Genomic DNA, 27,683 nt, shown 5'->3' on the forward strand with positions numbered 1-27,683 from the left:
AGAGTAGTCTCTCGGCCAAGGAAGTTGCCAAACTCCATAATGTAAGTGCCATGACATTTGGAAGAATACAAAATGAAGTCCATCCATCCATTCAAGAGCCAAGAGGTAGATGTCCAAGCAAAATATCTGAGTCAACAAGTAGGCTTATCGCAAGGTCTATCAGTTTTGGCGTGATAACCACAGCAGTGGAGTTGGCTCGTGTACGACATAATAGTGAGATCACAGACATCTATGGAAGCCCCGTGTGCTGCATGTTACACAAGTCTGGAATGATGGCCAGAAAAAAGATTAAGATAATGGTGCCTCAACTTTAATATCATCATGAGAAGCATCTGCTTGAGCTTGCCAAAAAGTACAAAAAAGTGGACAGTAGAAGACTGGAAACTGGTGATTTGGAGCCATGAAACGTTAGTAGACTGGGGTTTGATGGTTGCAAATGGATCTTTAAGGAACAAGGGGAAAAGAAGCTAACAGACTAAGAAATTGAAGGAACTGTCATGTTTGGTGGTGGAAACCTGACGATACGGGGCTGTATCACTACCAAAGGTGTTGGATAATTCTTCAGGATCAATGGTAAGCTCAATGCTGAGCTGTATGTGAGTATCCTACAAGACAAGTTACTTCATGCACTGGAGTATTATGGGTATGAAAGGTTGACATAGTGTTCCAGCAGGACAACGACCCAAATCTTATGTCAAGATTGGTGAAGAAATGGTACAATGACAATAACTTAGAGGTGATTTATTGGCCCCCACAGTCCCCAAATCTCAACCAAATCGAACATTTGAGGGTAGAGTTGAAGAAGAAACTGTATACATAACTAAGTGAGTCGACTACTATGTACCAACATTGAGAGCTTGTAGAAAAGACATTGGATCAGATTTCTATCCAGACATACTTGAGTCTGATCGAAAGCATGCCCAGGAGCATTCAGATTGTGCTGAAAACCAAAGGTGGATTTACAAAATAATAACAGAGTAATACAAATTTAACTTTTTTTTGGAGCAAAACAGTTACAATGGAGTGACATGACAAGAATCTGTATAATTAGTCATATACTAAATAGTTGCAAGTCAAATTTATGCATCAGATAGCTAAGATGATTGTCTATAAAATGAAGGTAGCCTCACATGCAAAGCTGTAATGGATGGTGAGATATGGAGCCTGAAAGTCAAAAGTTCAAAACATTGTTACCCTTTTACTCCTCACTATATATGCCACAATGTGCCAGCCCTAGCACTGGTTGCCCACCTGCTACAGAATCCAATATAATCTTATTACTCTTTCACAAAAAGCTCTCCGCAGTTCTGCACTCCCTTACATTTCCTCCCTCATTTCTGTCTATCACCCTACCCGTGACACGATGACTCAAATAGCAGGGACCCTAATCTGTCCCTCAAGCAAGGGGGCCCTAAGCTATCCCTATTCTCTGGGATACCCCTAACGGTGGGGATGATTGGGTCTCCTTCCTGGCCTTTCTTTTGACAAATTCTGATCTGTTTTCCCTTCCCCGTCCCCCAGGGAGGGACGTGAGAGGAGTGTAATGAAATCCACCGATATGGACAGACAGGGAAAAAAAACAAAAGTCTGTCACACAGCACGCACACATAGGTAAGGACAATAAGAGATTCAGGGGGAAACAAGAGAAGGAAGGAAGCTACAAAACAACAGGGGTAAACTTCCACAACTACAACAACCAAATAGCACAATTTTTACCAGAGAATCTGGGACACCTCACAGAAGTCACTGAAAGTGACCTATAAGACTTTTTTAAGTACACCATATTAAAAGGTTCACCACTGGCTGTGGTGAATTATTTCATGAAACTTAACTAGGTAATAAAAGATAAAATTTTTGCACGATCATACCATTCTGATCCCTGAAGGCTACAACATCTAAGGAGGCTATTATACCATAATGTTAAATCTCCTGATGAACTCCGTCCACTAATGGGATGGAGAGAAACGCGTCGAGATCTTTTCATGTGAATCTATAGAATTTTTCAAAGCACCTGTCAGTGAGAAAGAACAGATAATTGCTAATTAATTTTTTAATTTATTTAATTTTATTGCTCATATTGAATAAAAGATCCCTGTAATTGGTGATAGGGAATATAGGACATGCAAGGGTAAGCCGCCGAGGAATGGGGGCATCGAAAAAATAAGGATGTACTCCATTGCGAGGTAGAAGCAAGTGGATTGAGGAACAGTTTAGTGGAAATATATATATATATATATATATATATATAAACTGTCGTTATAAGGCTCCTATTCTGTGTGAGGTAATTTTGTACATTTTTATAGATATATTTATACCTTTATAAAAATCAGTTAACTGTGTGCATTTGAGATATTTAGTGCTTGGTTGCCTTTAATGTAGTTTTTTCATGAGGCTTCTTGACTATAATTGAGGAGGGAAAGCAAGGGTGAAGGAAAGGGAGAGCCGACGAGGAATGGGGGCATCGGTTAAGTAAGGATGTACTCCATTGGTAGATAGGAATATATTCCAAGAGGGTAAGAATAAGGAAAAGTTAACAAAACCTTTTTTCCCCCTTTATCTATGTTGATTGTCTAAGCTATTTGAATAATAAGCTAATATACTCCTCACCTCTCTAGTGTCTCATGGAAATTGATTAAGAAACTAATGATATTTTGGCAACCTTCACTTTGTGAATTTATTATGTTTTGAGTTTAGCTTTTAATGTATATCAATAAAATGTAAATTTTAATAATAGGTATATTCTGTCACAGCGTTGTATTTTGTATACCCAATCAAAAAATTTTTTTCTCTCTAAAAAGTTCTGATTGTATATAAGCCACTATCTGATTTGTCCACCATGGACTGCATTTAACGTATTGCCATGATTACGTCAGTACTTTTGTTTTTTAAATATATATGTATATATATATATATATGAGCAAGGATGGTTGACCTTAGGGAGATCAACATCCACCACTGCGGAGACACCATCACGTGTTTCTCAACGCAGTGATTCTAGAGCAATGCACCCTGGGAAATATTCAAAGCAAGCAGGCCTGCGGAGACACCATCACATGTTTCTCAACACTGGCAGGAAGCTAGCCAGGTCTTTCACCGGGAAGGAACAACCACGGGAAGGGCAGTCTCCAGTCAAGGAGACCACCTATGCCAAACATGGTATCCATCCACAGACATCCGTTTCGGTGTATTTGCCCCTCATCAGTGTGGAGTAGGAATCTGGCTAGTGGGAGCATTGCCTAGTAAAAGACTATGTGAGCAAGGATGGTTGACCTTAGGGAGATCAACATCCACCATTGCGAAGACACCATCACGTGTTTCTCAACGCAGTGATTCTAGAGCAATGCACCCTGGGAAATATTCAAAGCAAGAAGGCCTGCGGAGACACCATCACATGTTTCTCAACGCTGGCAGGAAGCTAGCCAGGTCTTTCACCGGGAAGGAACAACCACGGGAAGGGCAGTCTCCAGTCAAGGAGACCACCTATGCCAAACATGGTATCCATCCACAGACAGCCTTGCTTGCTTTGTATATATATATATATATATATATATATATATATATATATATATATATATATATATACATGTATATAAAACGTGAATTTTTATCTTATATTTCAACCTGATCCTTCGCTGGAATCTTTTTCTTGTTACATTTTCACTGCTGTGTGGTGGCTCCTGCTTCTTCCGAGAGTGGATTACTAAAGACTGATTTCCATCTAAACGACTAAACTGGTGAGCTTAATATAGTTTTCTGTTTAATATGTTATTTTAGTTTCAAAATATTACATTACGATGGCAAAATTGAGTTAAACATGTGCGTTATTACTAGATTTCCCAAAAAATTCTTCCATTGAAGTCAAAATGAGAATTTTGTGGCAGCTGCTGCTTTATGGGAGAAGTTGTGTTGTATGCAGTCCTTCCAAAAATATGGCCAATTTTGCAATAGGTGACTAATAGAGATGAGCGAACCGGTCGCGGTTCGGCTCGAGGTCGGTTTGACGAACGGAGGTCCCGTTTGAGTTCGGTTCGTCGAACGTTCGACGAACCGAACTCGAACCAATAGGCTATAATGGGGAGGCAATCACAAACACATAAAAATGCATTATAAATGTACACATACAGTTAATAAACATTGCCATAACACTTACCGGTACCCGCGATCCCTCCTGCACTCTATCTCCTGCCGCTATTCCATTCGATGATCGCTGAATCCTCCCGGTGACCGGCACTGCCAGCAGTGATGCAGGACCTATCGTGACATCAAAATAGCCATGTGACCAGTCACGTGGCTATTATCTCATTGGCTACAGACTGGTCACATGACTATGACGCGTCATGTATGACCTGCGAGTGCATCTCTCCGGTACACGGTGCACATTTGTGTATCGCCGTGTACCAGCGACATGCTGTAGCACACGGTCGACTCCCCGTTCCGTTAGGGACCGGCTGACACAGCCGGTCATTAACGGAGATCACCGTTGCCATAGCAGTTAGCGGGGACGTCACGGCTAACCGCGGCTCCGAGAATCACATGATCGGAGCCCTGTTGCTATGGTAACGCATCTGTCACCGCCAGCAGCCAGCAGCACTGATCTCTCACTCCATGAAGGCTGCAAGCTGCTTTCCGTGCAGCCATCATGGAGTGATTTCTGCATGGGAAGCAGCGTCTTCCCCCATTCAGCAGTGATGGAGCAGAGCTGCATTTGTTGAACGAGAAAGACAGAAGACCATGGATCGTGGAGGGCTGACAGGGGGTAATAAAGATGGAGTCTCTAATGTGTCTGTGTATTTATTTCTATTAAAGTATTTTTTCTCTGTGTGGTGTCTTTTTTTAACCCTTTATTGGAGATTCTTAATGGCCGGGTCAAACGTGCCTGACATTAAGAATCTCTGGCTTAATACTAGCTAGTAAAACAAAGCCAGTATTAACTCATGATTACCCAACAAGCCACCCGGCTTCAGGGCTGTTGGAAGAGTTGGATACAGCGCCAGATGATGGCGCTTCTATGAAAGCGCCATTTTCTGGGGCGGCTGCAGACTGCAATTCGCAGCAGAGGCGCCCAGAAACCTCGGGCTAACCTGTGCTGCGGATTCCAATCCCCAGCTGCCTAGTTGTACCCGGCTGGACACAAAAATGGAGCGAAGCTCACGTCGGTTTTTTTTTAATTATTTCATGAAATAAGTAAAATAATTAAAAAAAACGGGCTTCCCTATATTTTTAGTTCCCAGCCGGGTACAAATAGGCAACTGGGGGTTGGAGGCAGCCCGTGGCTGCCTGCTGTACCTGGCTAGCATACAAAAATATGGCGAAGCCCATGTCATTTTTTGGTGAGCAAAAATCTTCTGCATACAGTCCTGGATGGAGTATGCTGAGCCTTGTAGTTCTGCAGCTGCTGTCTGCTCTTCTCCATACAGACAGACAGCAGCTGCAGAACTACAAGGCTCAGCATACTTCATCCAGGACTGTATGCAGAAGTTTTTTGCCCCCTGAGAAAAATTATGTGGGCTTCGCCATATTTTTGTATGCTAGCCAGGTACAGCAGGCAGGTACGGCTGCCCCCAACCCCCAGTTGCCTATTTGTACCCGGCTGGGAACTAAAAATAAAGGGAAGCCCTTTTTTTATTATTTCATGAATTTCATGAAATAATTAGAAAACAAATGATGTAGGCTTCGCCCCATTTTTGTGTCCAGCCAGGTACAACTAGGCAGCTGGGGATTGGAATCCGCAGCACAGGTTGGCCTGAGCTTTCTGGGCCCCACTGCTGCGAATTTCAGTCTGCAGCCACCTCAGAAAATGGCACTTTCATAGAAGCGCCATCTTATGGTGCTGTATCCAACTCTTCCAGCACCTGCCTGCTATACCTGGCTAGCATACAAAAATATGACGAAGCTCACGTCCTTTTTTTGTAGTTTTTTGGCAAAAAAAATAAAAAATGCTTCCCTGGATTTTCCATTGCCAGTGAAGGTAACACCAAGCAGTGGGGGTTAGCAGCCAGTAGCTGCTTGGATTACCCTTAGCTAGCAATACAAAAAATGCAGCGGGAGCCCATATATATTTTTTTTAATTATTTATTTAAATAACTAAAAACAAAATGGGCTTCCCTGTATTTTGATTGCTGGACATCACAGTGCTGTAAAAATAAATCTTTAAAAAAATGACGTAGCGCTCCGCGGTATTTTTGATTCTCAGCGCAGATAAAGCAGACAGCTATGGGTTACCATCCCCATCTGCCTGCCGTTACCTTGGTTGGCAATCAAAATACAGGGAAGCCCATTAATTTTTTCTATTTAAAAAATAGTTAAAAAAAAAATGACGTTGGGTCACCCCATTTTTGATAGCCAGCTAGGGTAAAGCACATGGCTGTAGCCTGAAAACCACAGCTGGCAGCTTTACCGTGGTTGGGGATCCAATGTGGAGGTCCCCCCAGGCTCTTTTTTTATAATTATTTTATAAATATTAATAATTACACAAAAAAAGTAGGGTCCCCCCCAAATTGGATCACCAGCCAAGGTAAAGCGGACAGCTGTGGTCTGGTATTCTCAGGGGGAAGGTCCATAGTTATTGGGCCTTCACAGCCTAAAAATAGCAGGCCGCAGGCACCCCAGACATGGCGCATCCACTAGATGCACCAATCCTGGCGCTTCACCCCAGCTCATCCCGTGCCCTGGTGCAGTGGCAAATGGGGTAATAAATCGGGTTGATACTAGCTGTAAGGTCACCTGACATCAAGCCCAGCAGTTTGTGATGTCATGGTGTCTATTAGATACCCAACATCATAAACTGTCAGTACTAACAAAAAAAAATCGACAAAAGAAATTTATTTGAAAAAACAGTCCCCAAAACATTCCCTCTTTCACCAATTTATTGTAAGAAAAAAAATAAAGGGGTCCCACGACGACTCTGGACCGTCTAGAATATGGGGGGGAGACACTCAGGGAATGTATCCCCCATTTTTTAGGAGTGCTGTCACGCTCCCCGGCTCCCCTGCCACGCTCCCCGGCTCCCCTGCCACGCTCCCCAGCTCCCCTGCCATGCTCCCCGGCTCCTTTGCCAGGCATCCCCCGCTCCACGGCCTCCATGCTCCCTCACCTGCGTCCTCCAGGCAACCCGGTCCCCGGTCCCGGCGCCCATTTGCGATGCTGAGCACTCCTGCCTCCTGTGCACCTCTCCCTGCTCTGGCTTCTGGCACCCGGGCCTCGCGCACGCGCATTAGGGCGCGCGCGCGGTCATTGACCCTCTCTTAAAGGGCCAGTGTCCTCCAACAGGATATTGAAGATTCAGGTGCAGGGTATATAGAGTGTTCCTTTCCAAGTGGGCGGGGCCTGTTCTTCGTGTTTGCTAAGCTAGGAGTCAAGTCTCCCTGTGCCATTATCTCGTACTTACCTATCTCTCTTGTAGAGCCGCTCCTTTCTCGCCAACCGGTCCTGACGGTTCCAGAACCCCGAACGGACTGTCCGCCATCTTCTCAGTTCCTACTATCTCCGATCCCTGGATCCGTGTGGTGACCAACCTTCCCGTTCCGCTGGTTTCGGACCCTGCCTGACATCATCTCGGCCTCCGAACCTGCGCTCCGTCACCCGGAGTACCTTCAGAGACTCCGTGGTCCCAGGGACTTCTACACCCACTCCTCTGAACGGACTGTCCTGCTACCCGTAGTGCTTCGGCTACCGGGCACCTTGCCCTCGGTGGGGTGCTCAGTCCAGTGGATCCACCTCCTGGGCCTACCCGTCATCCTGGTCCTAACAAGTGCAGACCCTTCATGTGAGGAGTGTGGGTGCAATGAATCTGCACTCACTCTCCCCGGGTCCACAGCAGCAAAGTCCATGTCGTAATGGTTGCTACCAAAGCTGCAATGCCCTGCTCATGAGGTAAGGGCATGCCTAATCAGGAGAACTATTCTACATTTCCAAATATTGGTATTTGCTGATATTATTGCTATTCCACCTACTATATATTGGGGATAGAATCTTGGAGATGGAATACCCCTTTAAGTCCAGTTATCCAGCTGAATGAATACTTAACAACAGAGCTCGCTATTTAGATGTGTTTTCTTGTGGCGTATAACGGACTTTCATGTTTGGTAGTCATTCAGCAGGGCAACTATAAAAGCAAATCCCTCCATTTGGAAATGTAGTATAGCTCTCCTGATCAATTATGTTCCTTACCTCATGAGCAGGGCATTGCAGTAATAATAATAATTTATTCATTTATATAGCGTTATTAATTCCATAGCGCTGTATGTCTTTGGAGTGTGGGAGGAAACCGGAGGAAACCCACGCAAACACGGGGAGAACATACAAACTCCTTGCAGATGGTGTCCTTGGTGAGAATTGAACCCAGGACCTCAGCGCTGCAAGACTGCAGTGCTAACCACTGAGCCACCGTGCCGCCCATTTAGCTTACAGATGCATAATCACCACTCACTGTGTCTGAACACAGGAAGCTGAGCTGACAGCCGCTCTGTGCATGCCGCAGCGTCTATTGTGAAGGAGAGGGCCGCGGGGGATCAACGCTGCACAGGTACCGTGGGACACCGGGGAACACCGGTGGGGTTATAGGGGGTGACCTGGCAGGGCCTGGGGAGGAGTTTTCTGTCGCATGTGTCATGGCACATGCGACAGAAATCAGAAGAGTAGGGTGAATGCGGCCGGCGCGCTGCTGTGCGCGCGGCCATCTTGGATTTCTGGGAGGGCATCGGGGGGGCACTTTGGCGACATCGGGGGACCAGGGAGGAGATTTATCATGTTTGTTCATGCCAGATGGGAGATAAATAAGTTATTTACCGGCGCTGTCATTTACTGTAACGTGATCATCGGTGTACGGTGTATACCTGTGATCACGTGAGCGGCGACCGGAAAAACCGTCCTGAATCATGATCTCCAGGGTCTCAGCTAGCCCTGAAACACCGGAGATTTTCCCGCTATTCACTTATTTCTGCCTGCTGTTTATAAACGGCAGATCAGAATAAGGCTACATTAACACGACCGATCCATTTTTGCGGTCTGCAAAAAACAGTCCGTTTTTTTTCACGGGTGCATCCGTGTGGCATCCGTTTCTGTTCCATAGACGGTCCGTATGTCATCTGTTTGTCATCCGTGTGCCTTCCGGTTTTTTTGTGTACTGCAAAAAAACTGAAGGAGGGTGAATGCATAAATTTACCCAGGATCCATAGCTTCATCCTACATGAGGCGGTCACATGTTCACTCCAGTGCCATTTTCTACTGCTTTTCACAGCGTAGAGCGCTCTGGTGATTTTCTTGTGCTTGTGCACTTCATATCAGTCTTTTCTGTCATTATAATGGCAGAAAGACACATAATGTCCCACTCTCCTCCATTTTGTAATTTTGCACCCTTTGGTGCCTTTCATGTGGCACTAAGGGGTGCTTAGCTTTGTATTTAGCCAAAAAAATGAAAAAAAAAAATGACGTAGGGTTCCCCCTATTTTTGTAGCCAGCTAGGGTAAAGCAGACGGCTGCAGCCTGCAGACCACAGCTGGCAACCTCACCTTGGCTGGTAATCCAAAACTGAGGGCACCCCACGCTGTTATTTTAAATTAAATAAATAATTAAAAAAAACACGTAGGGGTCCCCCCAAAATTGGATCACCAGCCAAGGTAAAGCAGACAGCTGGGGTCTGATATTCTCAGACTAGGGAGGTCCATGGTTATTGGGCTCTCCCCAGCCTAAAAATAGCAGGCCGCAGCCGCCCCAGAAATGGCGCATCCATTAGATGCGCCAATCCTGGTGCTTCACCCCAGCTCATCCCGCGCCCTGGTGCGGTGGCAAACGGGGTAATATATGGGGTTAATACCAGATGTGTAATGTCACCTGGCATCAAGCCCTGGGGTTGGTGAGGTCAGGTGTCTATCAGATACCCGACATCACCAACCCAGTCAGTAATAAAAAAAATAGACGACAAACACATTTTTATTTGAAAAAACACTCCCCAAAACATTCCCTCTTTAACCAATTTATTAGAAAGAAAAACAAATCCAGGTCTGGTGTAATCCAAGGGGTTGCCATGATGATCCACACTGTCCCAGTCAATGAAGAGCAGAATGTTCCCCATTGGCTGGGAGAGCAATGCAGTGACCTGAGCTAACATCAATGGGTCAGCCCAGGTCACTGCAGGGCATGACAAGTGCTGCTGTCAGCGAGGTACATTACCTGCGCTGATCTCCAGCACACTGACAGCACCTGTCACTGAGTTCAATGACCGCCGCCTTCACAGCCAAGTATCGCGAGAGGCCCGTGACGTCACCGCTAATCAGTCTCGGGTCGTAAGCGAGAGAAGGTGATGTGACAAGCGGCGGCCATGGAGGACAGTGACAGCGCTGAGGTCGGGATGGCGGGACTTCATCACCGCAGGTAAGCCGAGCGGGACCATGTGTGCAGAGTGTGTGTGCAGAGTGTGTGTGCAGAGTGTGTGTGTGTGTGTGTGTACGTGTGTACATGCTGCGGGCAAGAGGGGGCGGAGCGAGCTGAGCGGGAAAGTGTGGGCTTCCTGCACGTAACTAGGATAAACATCGGGTTACTAACCAAAGCGCTTTGCTTGGATACCCGATGTTTATCTTGGTTACCAGCTTGTGGCAGGCTGCCAGCGATGGCTCCTGCACACTGTAGCTGTAAAAAGCCCTGCTTTTTGCTGCTAGAACCGTTCTCGAACGTATCTAGAACTATCGAATTTTAGCAAAAAAGCTCGAGTTCTAGTTCGATCTAGAACAGCCCCAAAATCACTCGATCCGCGAACTGGAGAACCGCGAACGGCGCTCAACTCTAGTGACTAAACTAAACCCCTCAGTGCTGATATTTGTCATTGGTTTTTGCCAAAGATATATCAATATCACCAACCTGTGTTAATTAATCAACCCCTGTAAATAGATATTTTCTTATTAATAATTAAAAAATATGTAAATAAATAAAAACTAATATAGGGATCAAGGTAGGGAGGAAGTCATTGCACTCAGCCTTATTTGCTGATGATATAATCCTGTTCATGAGCAAACCTAAAACACAATTGAGTAGAGTCATAGAACAAATTGAGGAGTTTGGGAGGTTAGCAGGGTTTAGACTTAACAAAAACAAATGTGAAATTCTCTTCTTGGACGGATAGAGAGCAGAGGGGGAGCAGGGTGCATTATGTAACATTCCAATAGCTGGAAATACAATTAAATATTTGGGAGTACAGGTTGGGAGGGATACAAAAACCATATATTCATTAAATTATTCCCCTTTGATCGAGAAAATTGAACGTGAACTGCAAGGTTGGGCAAATTTGCCGTTGACTCTTCTGGGAAGAAATCATCTAATAAAAATGATAAGCTTTTCCAAGCTTCTCTATCCAATGCAGACAATCCCATTGCTTCTTAAACACTCGGATGTGAACAGATTGACAAAAGCGTTCTCACGTTTTTTGTGGAAGGGATATAGGCCGAGGATTAGTGCCAAAAAGCTAATGTTATCAAAAGAAAATGGAGGGATCAGACTACCTAACATCAGGGGGTACAATTTGGCCTGTATCTTAAGACATGTAGTCGATTGGATTAGATGAACAAGTAGGTATTCTGACTGGGATATAGAGGCTGAATTTTGTAAACCTTGGGATCTGAGTTCAATCCTACATACCTCCATTCCAAATTTGCCGCCCAACATTAAAAACTCACTGATTTGTAGAGACACAGTGATGACTTGGAAGGCGGTTAGGAAAAAGTTCGGGTCAGCCTGGAACATCTCAAAATTCCTTAATATATGGGCTTGTCCTGACTTTCCACAGGGAAGGGAAAATTATCTCTTTAAAGAATAGAAGGAAAAAGGGATTGGAACTCTAAAAAACCTGATGCATGATACAGAGCAGAGATGGATGATGTGTGAGGAGTTGAGAGCAAAGTATGACTTGCGCCCATTCCAGACTCTCCAGTTTGAACAGGTGAAACAAGGGATAATGAATAGTGATGAGCGAGCATGCTTGTAACTACTCGGTACTCGCACGAGTATCGCTGTACTCGGGCTGCTCGGCGGGGACCGAGTAATCTCGCGATACTCGTGCTGTACTCGTGGTCTTCATTTCTGCATGTTGGCGCTCTTTTGAGAGCCAGCCCTCATGCAGGGATTGGCTGGCAGACCACTGCAATGCCACAGCCCTGTTAGTTGTGGAATTGCAGTGATTGGCCGGCCTGCACAGCGTGACCGAGCCTTTATACCGGCCGGCGCGCTGTGCTCTGCTCACAACTATCCAGACAGTCAGTGCAGGGAGAGTGTCGCTGATTCAGGGAAAGCTTTGCGGCCCTTTATAGTTAGTTCCGGAGCAGGGCTGCAAACAGTGTGACCAGAAGTCCTTCTCAGGACTATTCTAGTTGTATACAGGCAGGCAGGGTATAGCCAGGTCGGAGTACAGTAGCAGAGTCCTTCTCAGGACTATTGTTGCTATATACAGGCAGGGTATAGCCAGGTCGGAATACAGGTCGGAATACAGGCTAGTGACCAGAAGAGTCCTTGTCAGGACTATTGTAGCAGTATACAGGCAGGCAGGCAGGCAGGGTATATAGCCATTCCTAGTGGTGACCGTATACCAGCCTTCATCATATCTGGGGCTGGTGTACACAGTCTAAAACAGTCCAGATAGTGTCAGACTTCTCAGTAATTGTCGCTCCTAAAAACCAGTTAGGTTCTTATTGCGTCCGTGCTTGCATTTAAAAACAGCACGTGTGTGTCTGTCGGTGGCAGCGTACAGGTGCGCGTTTTGCACAAACTATTATATAACGCACAAGTCTAGTGTATAATACACGTCAGTCAGCAGTGTCTGATACTGTCAGACTTCTCAGTAATTGTCGCTCCTAAAAACCAGTTAGGTTCTTATTGCGCCCGTGCTTGCATTTAAAAACAGCACGTGTGTGTCTGTCGGTGGCAGCGTCAGGCTCCATATTGTCCCTGGATAGAGACGTGCATGATGGCCTGTAAACATGAAGTGCCCATTGTAAGGAAGTGGGTCTATTGTAGTATAGCCCTTAGGCAGGGCAGCCAAAAATTTGGAGGCTCCACATTGTCCCTGGATAGAGATGTGCATGAGGGCCTCAAAACATTGTTCCCATTGCAAAGGAGCGGGTCTCCTGTCGTTGTAATGCCCATTCAGAAAGAATGGGCGAAAAAATTTACCACTGGGGGTATACCTGAAACAACGGCTTAACTATTGTAACGGTCACCATGATGGCGCATGAGGAGAAGGAGGAGCAGTCCAGCGATTAGCCAAAGTCCAGAAGTGTGTTACCATGGGTGAGTGGAGGTACATGGCAAATTCCCGTTACAAACTTTAAATTCCGCTGTCATTTGGTGTGTGGTGAAGTCTGGCCAAATCCAACCCTTGTTCATCTTTATCAGAGTCAGCCTGTCAGCATTTACAGTTGACAGGCGGGTGCGTTTATCTGTAATGATTCCACCTGCGGCACTAAAAACACGCTCTGACAAAACGCTAGCGGCAGGGCAGGCCAGGACTTCCAAGGCGTAGAGACTAAGAGCCAATTCATGCCACGTGTCCAGCTTGGATACACATTAATTGTAAGGCACAGAGGAATGTCGGAGTACAGTTGTTTGATCTGCAAGGTACTCCTTGAGCATCTGGCCAAACTTAGGATTTCTTGTGGCACTACCCCTCACCTCAGGGGCTGTGGTATGTGAGGGGCTGAGAAAACTGTCCCACATCTTAAAGACTGTTCCCCTACCTCTGGCGGATTGGACTTGTGCCCCTCTCGGCTGTACGCCTTGGTTGTCCACTGATTCCTGACCTATGCCGCTAGCGTTTTGTGAGGGGAATGCTTTGCCTACTTCCATGACTATGGCCTTCTGGAACTGCTGCATTTTGCCTGACCTCTCCGCCTCGGGAATAAGAGACATAAAGTTCTCCTTTTAGCGTGGGTCTAACAGTGTTACCAACCAGTAATGATTGTCGGCCAAGATGTTCTTAACGCGAGGGTCACGAGACAGGCAGCTTACCATAAAGTCAGCCATGTGTGCCAGACTCTTAACAGCCATCACTTCAGTATCCTGACCAACACGATGACTGAACATGCTGTCCTCCTCCTCCTCCTCCTCATCATCTACCCTGTCCTCTGGCCAGCCACGCTGAACCGAGGATATGACTGCATGTCATATCCTCAATTTGGCCAGAGAGTTGCTCCATGTCTTCATCCTCCTCCTCGTCATAGTCCTCCACTGCACGTTGTGATGAGACGAGGCTGGGCTGTGTGTTATCACCCACACCCACTACTGTTTCTTGCTCAAACTCATCGCGCTCCGCCTGCAATGCATCATGGCTGTTTTTTGAGCAGAGACCATTTTAGAAGGCAGAGAAGCGGTATGGTGACGCTAATAATGTCGTCATCGCCGCTCACCATCTTGGTGGAGTCCTCAAAGTTTTGGCGGATGGTGCATAGGTCGGACATCCATCTCCACTCCTCAGGTGTTATGTGTGGAGTTTGACCCATTTCCCGACGGCTTAGGTGATGCAGGTACTCAACAACTGCCCTCTTCTGCTCACATATCCTGACCAACTTGTGCAGAGTTGAATTCCAGCGCGTGGGGACATCACACACCAGTCTGTGTGCCGGAAGATGCAAACGGCGTCTTAAGCCGGCAAGGCCGGCTGAAGCAGTAGGTGACTTTCGAAAATGTGCAGACAGGCGGCGAACTTTTACCAGCAGATCAGACAGCTCTGAGTATGACTTTAGAAACCGCTGAACCACGAGGTTGAGCACATGGGCCACGCATGGAACATGTGTCAGCTGGCCTCGCCTCAAAGCCGCCACCAGGTTCCGGCCATTGTTACACACAACCTTTCCTGGCTTTAGGTTCAGAGTTGTGAGCCAGTGATCTGCCTTCTGTTTCAGAGCTGTCCACACCTCTTCTGCATTGTGGGGTTTGTTGTCACCTATGCAGATTAGCTTCAGCACTGCCTGTTGCCGCTTCGCCGAGGCAGTGCTGCAGTGCTTCTGTGTTGCCCTGGACAAGCCAGGGGCCACAGAGCACAACACTTAAACACCCCACACTCCCTGCAGGCATATCATAGTCAAAACACAAAATCCTTGTTGCCTTCCCCAGGGGCTGTTGTCCACACCAGGGTGTGGAGCCAGGCGGTTGGTCTCCACCCACCGAGGAGGAGGGAAAACACAGGCAGTGAGAGTTAAGCTAAGGAAGTGGAAGGAGGAAAGTAGTAGAGAGGAGAAAAGTGACAGCAAAGAGCCTGAAGTTGGTCCGGGTGTGTGGCCCGGACAGGACAGCAAGGTTGGCAGGATGTGGTGACCGTCTGCAGTGGAGGCCGATTGGAGTCTGCCGTAAGGACCGTGGACGGGTGGTGACCCGGCCGTACCGGACCGGTATACAAAGAGAAGCCAGCACCATTGGCAGAGGACTTTCGGATCCCGGCAAGGCTTGGTGTCGCCGTGAATTTGCCAAATCCGTTAGTGAAGGGGACCTCAGGGTTTCCAAACAGCCAAGTCCAGATAGAAGGCAACCGTCCAACCGTGAAGGGGAGACACCGCCACCGCCAAGGGCAACCGTCTCCCAGGGCCAGCGCCTGTGGGCAAAAGGGGCTCCTCTGGCCCATATCCAGGTCGGGGAGCGGGTTACCGTTGGGAAACCATCACTACCAACACTTAACTTAGGTGCAGGGAGAGACAGTCATCACTAACCTGCAGGGAGGAACAACCGCAGCCGTCCGAGTGACCCGTCCATCCAGCCACTTGTTTTACCGTGAACTGTGTCATCATCATTGGGCTGAGTGAGTACCTCCGTGCCGTGCGGCACAGCGCTGCCCCTGCGACCCTGCACCTCATCAGGCCCCGCAACCCGCCTGTCATCCATCTCTACCCCATCACCAGGCCCCGGGACAACCAACCCCCCTACCCACGGAGGGGAGAAATAACAACAAAGCTGCTCCCTGTCACAGGCTCCCGGGATCCCCGTCCAGAGCAGCGGTGGTGTCCACACAATCACCACAACCGTGGGTGGCGTCACGGACAATATCCCCAAAACCCAAACCACCCCTTTTCACTCACAGGCGAGTAGCGCCGCTCGAGTCCCCGGGATCCGGCCATCGCTCGAGCCAACGAGCAGCAGCAGCCGTAGAGCAGCGTCAGCCGGACCCGAGCAGTGGGAGAGCGCACCGTCCCCTCCTCCGCCCGCGACACTTCCAGCTTGGGACTGGTGTGGAGGGTAAAGTGGATCAGGATGCGCAGGAGGAGGAGGAGGCTGAGGAGCATGACATTCCGGAGCTGTAGAGTGTGTGTGAAACCCTGACTGAGGTAGGGCCTGCAAAACTTGGTGTGTGAAGGACGTGTTCCGTCCCTCGCTCAGACTGGGTCCCAGCTTGCACAATATTAACCCAGTGTGACGTCAACGAGATGTAGCGGCCTTGCCCACATGCACTTGTCCACGTGTCTGTGGTTAGGTGGACTTTGGCTGAAACAGCGTTGTTCAGGGCACGTGTGATGTTTTGTGACACGTGGTTATGCAATGCGGGGACGGCACACCGGGAGAAATAGTGGCGGCTGTGGACCGAGTAACGTGGGACAGCTGCCACCATCAGGTCGCGGAATGCTTCTGTCTCAACCAGCCTAAAAGGCAACATTTCCAGTCGCGAAATGTTAGCATTTAGAACTGTGGCATGTGGGGTGTTGGCAGTGTATTTGCGCCTGCGTTTAAAGGTTTGCTGAATGGATAACTGAACGCTGCGCTGGGACAAGGACGTGCTTGATGATGGTGTTCTTTCTGCGTAGGCAACTGCAGGTGCAGGAGTGGAGGAGGCTTGTTCGCAGGCAGCATGGACAGGGGATTGGCTCGCATGCACAACCAGCGAAGACGTAGCAGTGACATCAGCAAGCACTGCTCCTGGACTCTGTTGTACTTCCTACAAAGTCGGGTGCTTGGCAGACATGTGCCTGATCATGCTGGTGGTGGTCAGGCTGCTAGTTTTGGTACCCCTGCTGATGCTGGCATGGCAGGTGTTGCAAATGGCCTTTTTAGAATCATCTGGAGCCAACTTAAAAAACTGCCAGTGTCAGAGTTCCGGGTTTTCCAGTTTTCTTTTGAAAGAGCTTGCCCTTTGTTAACATGGAGTTTTCTGTTCTGTTGCCCTACTTCTTGTCCATCTGTTTAAAAGCCGCCCCTAAAGCTTAGTCCAGTGCCTGAGTATACTGCTTCCTGTGTGCTCCTGCCCTGCAGCTTTTGGTTCCTGATTGTTATTCGGATCCTCTTGGAAAACAACCGACACCGACTCTGGACTTCATCTGGTATCATCTAGCTGTGCCCGGACTCCGTTTGCCGTCTTTGGTCGGCACTTCTGCCCGGTTCCATCCGTTTAATACCACTCTGGACTCACATCACGTACGGACATTTTTGGACTTACCTATTGCCCTTTTGTGTCCCGGCTGCTGAGCATTTAGGGCTTCTGGGGTGATTGCCAGACAGTCCCTGTATAGGGGTTTGCTCTTGATGGTCTCCCTGGGGGAGTCCGGTGCGCGGTCCCGGGAATTCCCTTTCGCTCCGTCCCTGGAAGGTATTTCCTGTATTTATGTTCTACTGTGTTTTTGTTCCGTTTATGTACATATTTGCTGGTTGCATATTATAAACGTCTTGCACCAAGAACTCGTCTCTGGTTGTCATTGCCCTAACGCAATCGAAATCCTCAATACATACAATAGTATTACAGCCAGACTCGGGAAGACCTAACATTTGTACAGGCACCTTGTGTCGTGTTGTTCCGGGGAACAGTTGCCTGACGTCTGCCTGGGGCCACCACTCTGCTTCTTACTGCCTGTTGGGATGCTACGCCTCCCTCCCCCTGGCACTGCTGTCCTCGCTCTGCATATCCTCCTGCCAGGTTGGGTCAGTTACTGGATCATCCACCACGTCGTCTTCCTCTTCCGCACCCTGCTCCTCCTCCTGACTTCCTGACAATTGTGTCTCATCATCGTCCACCCCTTGTTGAGACACGTTGCCAACTTCGTGAGAACGTGGCTGCTCAAATATTTGGGCATCTGTACATACAATCTCGTCATGGCCCACTTCAACAGGAGCTGGCAAGAGGCCAGAATTTGTGAATGGAAACGTGAACGAACAGCTCTTCCGAGTGTCCAAGTGTGGGATCAGTAATGTCCGTGGACGTGTACTCGGCCTGGTGGTAGGAAGGAGGATCAGGTTCTGAAATGTGCGGTGCAGTATCACGGCTACTGACACTTGACCGTGTGGAAGACAGAGTGTTTGTGGTGGTGCCAATCTGACTGGAAGCATTATCCGCTATCCAACTAACAACCTGTTGACACTGGTCTTGGTTCAAGAGCGGTGTACTGCAGCGGTCCCCAAGAATTTGGGACAGGACGTGCGAGCGACTAGATGTGGCCCTTTGTTGTGGCGAAATTAGAGCTTGCACACAACCTCGGTCTTTGCCTGCACCACCATCACGTCCACTTCCTTGTTCGTTGACAACGCCCCTGCGCGTTTTGCAATGCTGTGCTGATGTGTATTCACTAGACTTGTGCGTTATATCCAAGTTTTTGCAAAACTCACACAAATGCAGCGGAAAGCTGCCACCAACAGGCACACACGTGCGGTTTTTAAATGCAAGCACGGAGGCACTAAGAACCTAACAGGTCTCTATCCAGGGACAACGTGGAGCCTCCCAATTTTTGGCTGCCCTGCCTAAGGGCTATACTACAATAGACCCACTTCCTTCCAATGGGCACTTCAGGTTTACAGGCCCTCATGCACGTCTCTATCCAGGGACAACGTGGAGCCTCCCAATTTTTGGCTGCCCTGCCTAAGGGCTATACTACAATAGACCCACTTCCTTACAATGGGCACTTCAGGTTTACAGGCCATCATGCACGTCTCTATTTAGGGACAATGTGGAGCCTCCCAATTTTTGGCTGCCCTGCCTAAGGGCTATACTACAATAGACCCACTTCCTTACAATGGGCACTTCAGGTTTACAGGCCCTCATGCACGTCTCTATCCAGGGACAACGTGGAGCCTCCCAATTTTTGGCTGCCCTGCCTAAGGGCTATACTACAATAGACCCACTTCCTTACAATGGGCACTTCAGGTTTACAGGCCATCATGCACGTCTCTATCCAGGGACAATGTGGAGCCTCCCAATTTTTGGCTGCCCTGCCTAAGGGCTATACTACAATAGACCCACTTCCTTACAATGGGCACTTCAGGTTTACAGGCCATCATGCACGTCTCTGTCCAGGGACAATGTGGAGCCTCCCAATTTTTGGCTGCCCTGCCTAAGGGCTATACTACAATAGACCCACTTCCTTACAATGGGCACTTCAGGTTTACAGGCCCTCATGCACGTCTGTATGCAGGGGCATTGGTGAACCTCACAATTTTGGACTGCCCTGGCAAAGGAAAATACTACAAAGACTCACTTCCTCAAAATGGGCACATTAGACTCAAGAGGCCTTCATATACGTCTCTTCTCAGGGACATCGGAGTGCCACACAATGTTTTCACGTAAAATCTTTCATGTATTAATCTCAAAAAGTAACATACACCAGCTCTATCTCACTATTGGGTATGTGCCCTTAACATTTCCGCCATGAAAAATCATTTTGGGGTCATTTTGGAAGGTTTTCTGGTGAGTCCGTAAAAATGGCGTAAAACTCAGACAAAATTGTTCACAGCTGTGACTTTTCAGTGATAAATGCTTCAAGGGGTCTTCCCCATGCTGTTGCCATGTCATTTGAGCACTCTTCTGAGACTTTTGTGACATTTTTAGGGTTTCTCCATGCTGCCGGGGGGTCATTTCACAAAAATACTCGGGTCTCCCATAGGATAACATTGGGCTCGTTGCTCGGGCCGAGTACACGAGTATCTTGGGAGGCTCGGCCTGAGCTTTGAGCACCCGAGCTTTTTAGTACTCGCTCATCACTAATAATGAAGAAACTATACAACATAAATAACGAATATGAGGCAAATCAGAGGGATGCGATCATATTAAGGGACATCCATGCCACAAATATATCAAGTCTTTATGGAAATATGAGAGAAGTGTTAGTCCCTAACATATCAGGAAGAATGTTGGAAGGGTGGGCAAAGCAGTTGGGAGATCAAGAAGTGGAGGAGAAGATTTTGAATGGTTGGATGGTGATGAGAAAGAAGATTGTGAATGAGAACTTAAGAGATACCCAATTCAGGATCATACATAGAGCTATCTATGGATTTAATATACTGAATGCAAGACATCCAGATAAGATGATGAGTTGTCCAAATTGTGGTACGGAAAAAACAGATCTATATCATGGGATATGGCAGTGCGAAAGGATTGAAAGATTTTGGAAACAAGTACAAGGGGTAGTGAGGAAAATCTGGAATAGAAATGTAGAGTTAGATCCAACGGTCTGGTTATTTCACTATCAGCATCGGGAGGAGGGAGAGAAAGGGGGAGACAAGTTACCGAATCTTTTCCATGATATAGCAATGATAAGTAAAAGGGCTATTCTTCAGAAGTGGCTGGTGAAGGAAATACCAACAAAAAAAAGAACTTGTTAATCAATAGAAAAAAACGCTCATGTTGGAGAAGGTGATGGTGGAGAGGTATAAAGAAAGGATGACAGCAACATTTTTCAGTAAATGGAGAAAGTTCATAAGCGTTATATGTTCTAGAGAAGAAACAATACAAATAATGTCCACATTTGTGTCTACGGAATGGTACATGAAGGAAGACCTGTCAGGGTCCCTGTGCGAGCTGAAAGTATAGTTGGCCAAATTCTGGGTTGTGTCGCATGGAGAGGGGAGGGGGGAATGGGAGGGATAGTGTTTACAAGTAATGTTTGTAACAAGTTATCAAGGAATGCTGAAGGGGGGTAGCGGAGACTGAATAATGGAAATATACACTGACGAAGAAGGGGAAGGAGCAAATTTGATGACCGTGACAAATATTTGATCGATACATTGTAGAGACTATGTTATTTGATATTTTGATTTGTTGACCCTTATTTTCTTCATTCTGTACCCTTTTTTACCATTACAAGAAAAGAAATAAAAATTTGGTTTAAAAAAAAAAAGACTAATATAATCCATAATTGAACAGTAAACATAAAAAAGTTCCAATGGATAGTCAAAATATTTATAATCAGTATTTAGTTTAGTGTAACCTTCTAGTGTGTTTTTAGAAAAAAAAGTGATGTCACTATAAACCGGTAAAAAAGAAAAAATCTAAATGCACAATATAAACTGTTTCCTATATATTAATTGTAAGATTAAACAAATAAAACTATTCAATGCAATATTCTAATACATAAAACGTATTTTTACATAAAGTTTGCATTTATTGTGACATTGTATATATAATAGGTTATTATCATATTAAAATAATCGGTAATGAAATATTATGCCGTTTTATTTCTTTTATCTATACCGGGCATATTGCTGCCATTCTCTATGTCTGTAAATATCTAGCTGCTCATTTATACAATAAATCTATTCATGAATGACAATTTCAAGTAGACTAGACTAAAATCACAAGTTGAAATAAAATATATTTAGCATAATTTGTTCATTTGACATTTTCTAGAAGTGATAATAGACTCTTTGTAACAAGAGACTGACTTCCTGACAGTGGTTTCCTACACAAAGGCTCCTTCTCCAGCTAATTCCCAATCTCTTTGAGTATATTGAGGCATTTAGTGCCATAGATTGCCAAGTGGTATTTAACAGTGGATGTGGCTGTGATATTTATGTCTAGGACGTGGGAGTGATGAAGCACATTAGAAAAGGAAGTCAGAGTGGCTTTTTGCTATTACACTGGTTTAGTAATGTGGAAATATACAAAATTTACAAACAACCTATAAATAGGTAAAGATGAAAAATAAAAAATGGCCTGATTTGCATACAAAGCATCCAAGAAAAAAAAAGCAACAGCAAAATGACATTTGCCTATGTTCATCCAAATGCAGAAATGTTACATGCTCTGTGTGCCGTTCTTCTATTATTAGCCATAGCTACTTCTTTGTAATAGCCGGTCATTTTACTGGCCCTTGTAGAGAATTTACACCATTAAAAGCCTTTTTATTTGCAGTCATCCAGCCTTACAAAATGATAATTTTGCAATCCTTATTAAGACGAACTTCTTTAGCGTTTCAAGGGGCTCTCCACGATGGACAAAAGGAACTGAACACTGCATATTTGGGTAATATTGACTTATCAAACTTTGTTCCTGCAAAGCACAATCTGGGAACCATGAAAACCCAAAAGGTAGTGTCTATTTAGAAATAAATAAAAAAACGCCCCCTGATGAAGGCTTTCATGCTGAAACACATGTAGGGACGGACGCCAGCACCTCCAGGAGATGCCACTAGGTAATTCATCATTAGATCTGGTTTACTGATATACCTCTATATACTACTCAATATTCATTTGCTGATTGTACTTCATTGTTTTGTCCTGCTCTAATGCTATTGGAGTCTTTCTGATGCACACTTGTGCTTTATAATTATCTTTATGTAATCTCTGGTAGCATGGAATAGGGCTATATACAGTTTTGTACAGCCACATCTTTCATTATATATCTCTCCCCTGCTGTTATTGTTGGTGTCTCTTAGTCACCTGTTTTTTAACTTGTTTTAATTTACTTCAATAAAATGTACATTTTAATTGGCTATTTGTTTTGTATCTTTGGTAATTTCAAGTGTCTATTTATATCACAAAACAGTAAATACTCTTAAAATTTTATATTTTTATTGATATCAAAGATAAAAAAATGTTCACATATAGACACACAAACCCTAAGGGTATCATGAAAAAAACAAGTATATATATACTAGATTATCAAGTAGTGGATAAGCTGGCGGTATGCCCAAAAAGGGGGGAGTATGTATATCACTCAGCCAATCAACTTGAAAAATACCTAGAAATAGTCACAAATCACAGTTTAATTTACAGAAACCAGAACTGGTAAGTCATCATTATATCTAATGGACATTCTAGATAATACAGAATTCAATATGAAATGGCTCACATATAGTACTTTCAAAATTTCTTGATATTGACTATATATATAACTCAAAACATTATCAGTATCCTCTGGAATCTTAATATACTTTCAAAAGGGTATGTTTATGTTGTATACAGATATATATTGATTGGCTGAGTGATATACAAATCCTCCCTTTTTTTGGGCATACCGCCAGCCTATCCACTGCTTGATAATCTAATATATATATATATATATATATATACTGCATATACCAGATTATCAAGCAGTGGATAGGCGGCCGGTATGCCCAAAAAAGGCTTCATCTATATATATATATATATATATATATAATTGCCTCACTCTGTCTGTCTGTCTTGCTCCAAAATGACGTCATTACAGTGACAACCGTCGCATTGGCCACTCGGCTCGGCACGGCCCCGCTCCCCGCACGCATTGGCTGCTCCGCTCGGCCTGGCCATGCCCCCTGCACACTGTGCCCGCTCGGCCACGCGCCCCGCACACTGTGCCCACTCGGCCACACTCCCCACACACTGTGCCTGCTCGGCCACGCCCCCGCACACTGTGCCCACTCAGCCACGCCCCCACGCACACTGTGCTTGTTTGTACACGCCCACCGCACACTGTGCCTGCTCTGCCACGCCCCACGCATACTGTGCCCACTCAGCCATGCCCCCCGCACCCTGTGCCCGCTCGGCCACACCCCCCCGCACACTGTGCCCGCTTGGCCACGCCCTCGCACACTGTGCCCACTCGGCCACGACACCTCCCCCCAGGCCCCCAGGACTACTCCTCCTATTAGACTCCTCCCCCCAGGACTACTCCTCCTATTAGACTCTTCACCCCTGGACTACTCCTCCTATTGGACTCCTCCCCCAGGACTACTCCTCCTATTAGACTCCTCTCCCCCCAGGACTACTCCTCCTATTAGACTCCTCTCCCCTCAGAAATACTCCTCCTATTAGACTCCTCTCCCCCCAGGACTATTCCTATTATCCTCCTCTCCCCCCAGGACTACTCCTCCTATTATCCTCCTCTCTCCCTAGGACTACTCTTATTATCCTCCTCTCTCTCCAGGACTACTATTATCCTCCTCTCTTCCCAGGACTACTCCTCCTATTATACTCCTCTCTCCCCAGTACTACTCCCTCTATTATCCTCCTCTCCCCCCAGGACTACTCCTCCTATTATACTCCTCTCTCCCCAGGACTACTCCTTCTATTATACTCCTCTCTCCCCAGGACTACTCCTCCTATTATATCCCTCTCCCCCCAGGACTACTCCTCCTATTATACTCCTCTCTCCCCAGGATTACTCCTCCTATTATACTCCTCTCCCCCCAGGACTACTCCCCCTATTATCCTCCTCCCCCCAGGACTACTCCTAATACTATACTCCTCTCTCCCCAGGACTACTCCTCCTATTATCGTCCTCTCTCCCTAGGACTACTCCCCCTATTATCCTGCTCTCCTCCCAGGACTACTCCTCCTATTATACTCCTCTCTCCCCAGGACTACTCCTCCTATTATACTCCTCTCTCCCCAGGACTACTCCTGCAAGACACACACACTGCATAAAACATACCTCCCCCCAAAACACACACATGCACCCACACAAACCACGCAACACACACAGCACCACACACACACACAACGCTGCAGACACACAGCGCTCCACACACCCAGACAACACCCAGAACATTTACAGCACCCTACACAAACACTTGGCAACTACACACAACAACATCTATATATATATAACAAAAATCATACATTAACTACACAATATATTCTAGAACACCCGATGCGTTAGAATCAGGCCACCTTCTAGTATATATATATATATATATATATATATATATATATGTATATATATATATTTACTAGCTGTACTACCCGGCTTCACCAGGGTTAATAGCTGCTGTTATCAAAATAGAATGTATTAACAAAAATATATTCTGCACACAAAAACCACAAAACAGAAATAATAATATTGTAATTATTAAAAGGCAAAAACTAAGCTAATAGAAGCATTTCACAACATGTATTTCAACACCCCAGATATTCCACACAGATTTAACTAAATTGGCCAAGTAATGTGCTCCGTCTGTCTCTTTCCAGGTCTGTCTCTTTACAGGTCTGTCTCTTTACAGGTCTGTCTCTTTCCCCGTCTGTCTCTGTCTGTCTCTTTCCCTGTCTGTCTCTTTTCAGGTGTCTCTTTCCAGGTCTGTCTCTTTCCAGGTCTGTCTCTTTCCATGTCTGCCTCTTTCCTAGTCTGTCTCTTTCTCCATCTGTCTCTGTTCCCGTCTGTCTCTGTCTGTCTCTTTGCTCATCTGTCTCTGTCTGTCTCTTTCCCCGTCTGTCACTGTCTGTCTCTTTCCCCATCTGTCTCTTTCCCCATCTGTCTGTTTACCCATCTGTCTCTTTCCCCATCTGCCTGTCTCTGTCTGTCTCTTTCTTTGTCTGTCTCTATCTCTCTGTTTCTTACCCCATCTGTCTCTTTCCAGGTCTGTCTCTTTCCCCATCTGTCTCCCCATCTCTTTGTCTGTGTCTTTTCCTGTCTGTCTCTTTCCCTGTCTGCCTGTCTCTGTCTGTCTCTTTTCTTGTCTGTCTCTATTTCTCTGTCTCTTTCCCTGTCTTTCTCTATCAAGGTCTGTGTCTTTCCCCATCTATCTTTGTCTGTCTCTCTGGCTGTCTCCTCCTTTCCTGTCTGCCTGTCTCTGTCCCTGTCTGCATGTCTGTCTGTCTCTTTCCCCATCTGTCTCTTTCCCGATCTGTCTCTTTCCAGGTCTGTCTCTTTCCAGGTCTGTCTCTTTACAGGTCTGTCTCTTTCCCCGTCTGTCTCTGTCTGTCTCTTTTTCTGTCTGTCTCTTTTCAGGTGTCTCTTTCCAGGTCTGTCTCTTTCCAGGTCTGCCTCTTTCCATGTCTGCCTCTTTCCATGTCTGCCTCTTTCCTAGTCTGTCTCTTTCTCCATCTGTCTCTGTCCCCGTCTATCTCTGTCTGTCTCTTTGCTCGTCTGTCTCTGTCTGTCTCTTTCCCCGTCTGTCTCTGTCTGTCTCTTTCCCCATCTGTCTCTTTCCCCATCTGTCTGTTTCCCCGTCTGTCTCTTTCCCCATCTGCCTTTCTCTGTCTGTCTCTTTCTTTGTCTGTCTCTATCTCTCTGTTTCTTACCCCATCTGTCTCTTTCCAGGTCTGTCTCTTTCCCCGTCTGTCTCCCCATCTCTTTGTCTGTGTCTTTTCCTGTCTGTCTCTTTCCCTGTCTGCCTGTCTCTGTCTGTCTCTTTTCTTGTCTGTCTCTATTTCTCTGTCTCTTTCCCTGTCTTTCTCTATCAAGGTCTGTGTCTTTCCCCATCTATCTTTGTCTGTCTCTCTGGCTGTCTCCTCCTTTCCTGTCTGCCTGTCTCTGTCCCTGTCTGCATGTCTGTCTGTCTCTTTCCCCATCTGTCTCTTTCCCGATCTGTCTCTTTCCAGGTCTGTCTCTGTCTGTCTCTTTCATCGTCTGTCTCTGTCTCTTTCATCGTTTGTCTCTGTCTGTCTCTTTCCTGTCTGTCTCTCTCTCTGTCTGTCTCTCTCTGTCTCTCTATCCGTCTCCCCACCGACATCTTATTACCTCACATATAAGCTTCTTATACTATGAATGTCTTTTGTACCTATAGCAACCAATCACAGCTCCTACTAATAACCTGTAGTTCCAGGCTCCAGTTACTTTAATGTTTTTTGGAGCGTAACTGTAAAACGCGGGGTTAAATTTTCCTGTCAAAACATAATCTACGATGTTCCCTGGGTCACATGAGGTGTCTGTGTAAAATTTTGTGATTGTAAATGCGACGCTGCGGATACACTTTTCGTTTCACTTTTTCTCCATTATGTAGATAGGGGCAAAATTGATTGGTAAATTGGAACGCGCGGGGTAAAAAATTAAACCTCACAACATAGCCTATGACGCTCTCGGGTGCAAAATTTTGTGGCTGTAGCTGCGACGATGCAGTTGCCAATCCCGGACACACACACACACACACACACACACACACACACACACACATTCAGCTTTATATATTAGATAAATATATATATATATATATATATATATATATATATATATATATATATATATATATATATATATATATATATTTATATATATATATATATATATATATATATATATATATTTTTTTTTTATTTTATTTTTTTTCATTATTTTTTTTTGCTTTATGAAACCCTTAGGGTTTCTGTGTCTATGTGAAAAATTTTTATGTTTGATATCAATGAAAATTTAAAATTTTAGGAGTATTTACTGTTCTGTGATTAGGGTATCCCCTGGTTACTCCAAATCATTTTTTTCTGTGATCTGTCTATTTATATCCTGAGCCTCAGCATGCAATATACAAGTGCATCTCAATAAATTAGAATATCCTCAAAAAGTTGATTTATTTCAGTAATTCAATACAAAAAGGGAAACACATATATTATATACAGTCATTACAAACAGAGTGATCTATTTCAAGTGTTTATTTCTGTTTATGTTGATTATTATGGCTTACAGCCAATAAAAAAAAAACCAAATGTCATTATCTCAGAAAATTATAATAATTACCACAGAACACCTGCAAAGGCTAAGCATTTAAAATGGTCTCTTAGTCTGCTTCAGTAGGCTAAACAATCATGGGGAAAACTGCTGACTTGACAGATGT

This window comes from Anomaloglossus baeobatrachus, chromosome 1 (assembly GCF_048569485.1).
Source record: "Anomaloglossus baeobatrachus isolate aAnoBae1 chromosome 1, aAnoBae1.hap1, whole genome shotgun sequence".
Taxonomy (NCBI): Eukaryota; Metazoa; Chordata; class Amphibia; order Anura; family Aromobatidae; genus Anomaloglossus; species Anomaloglossus baeobatrachus.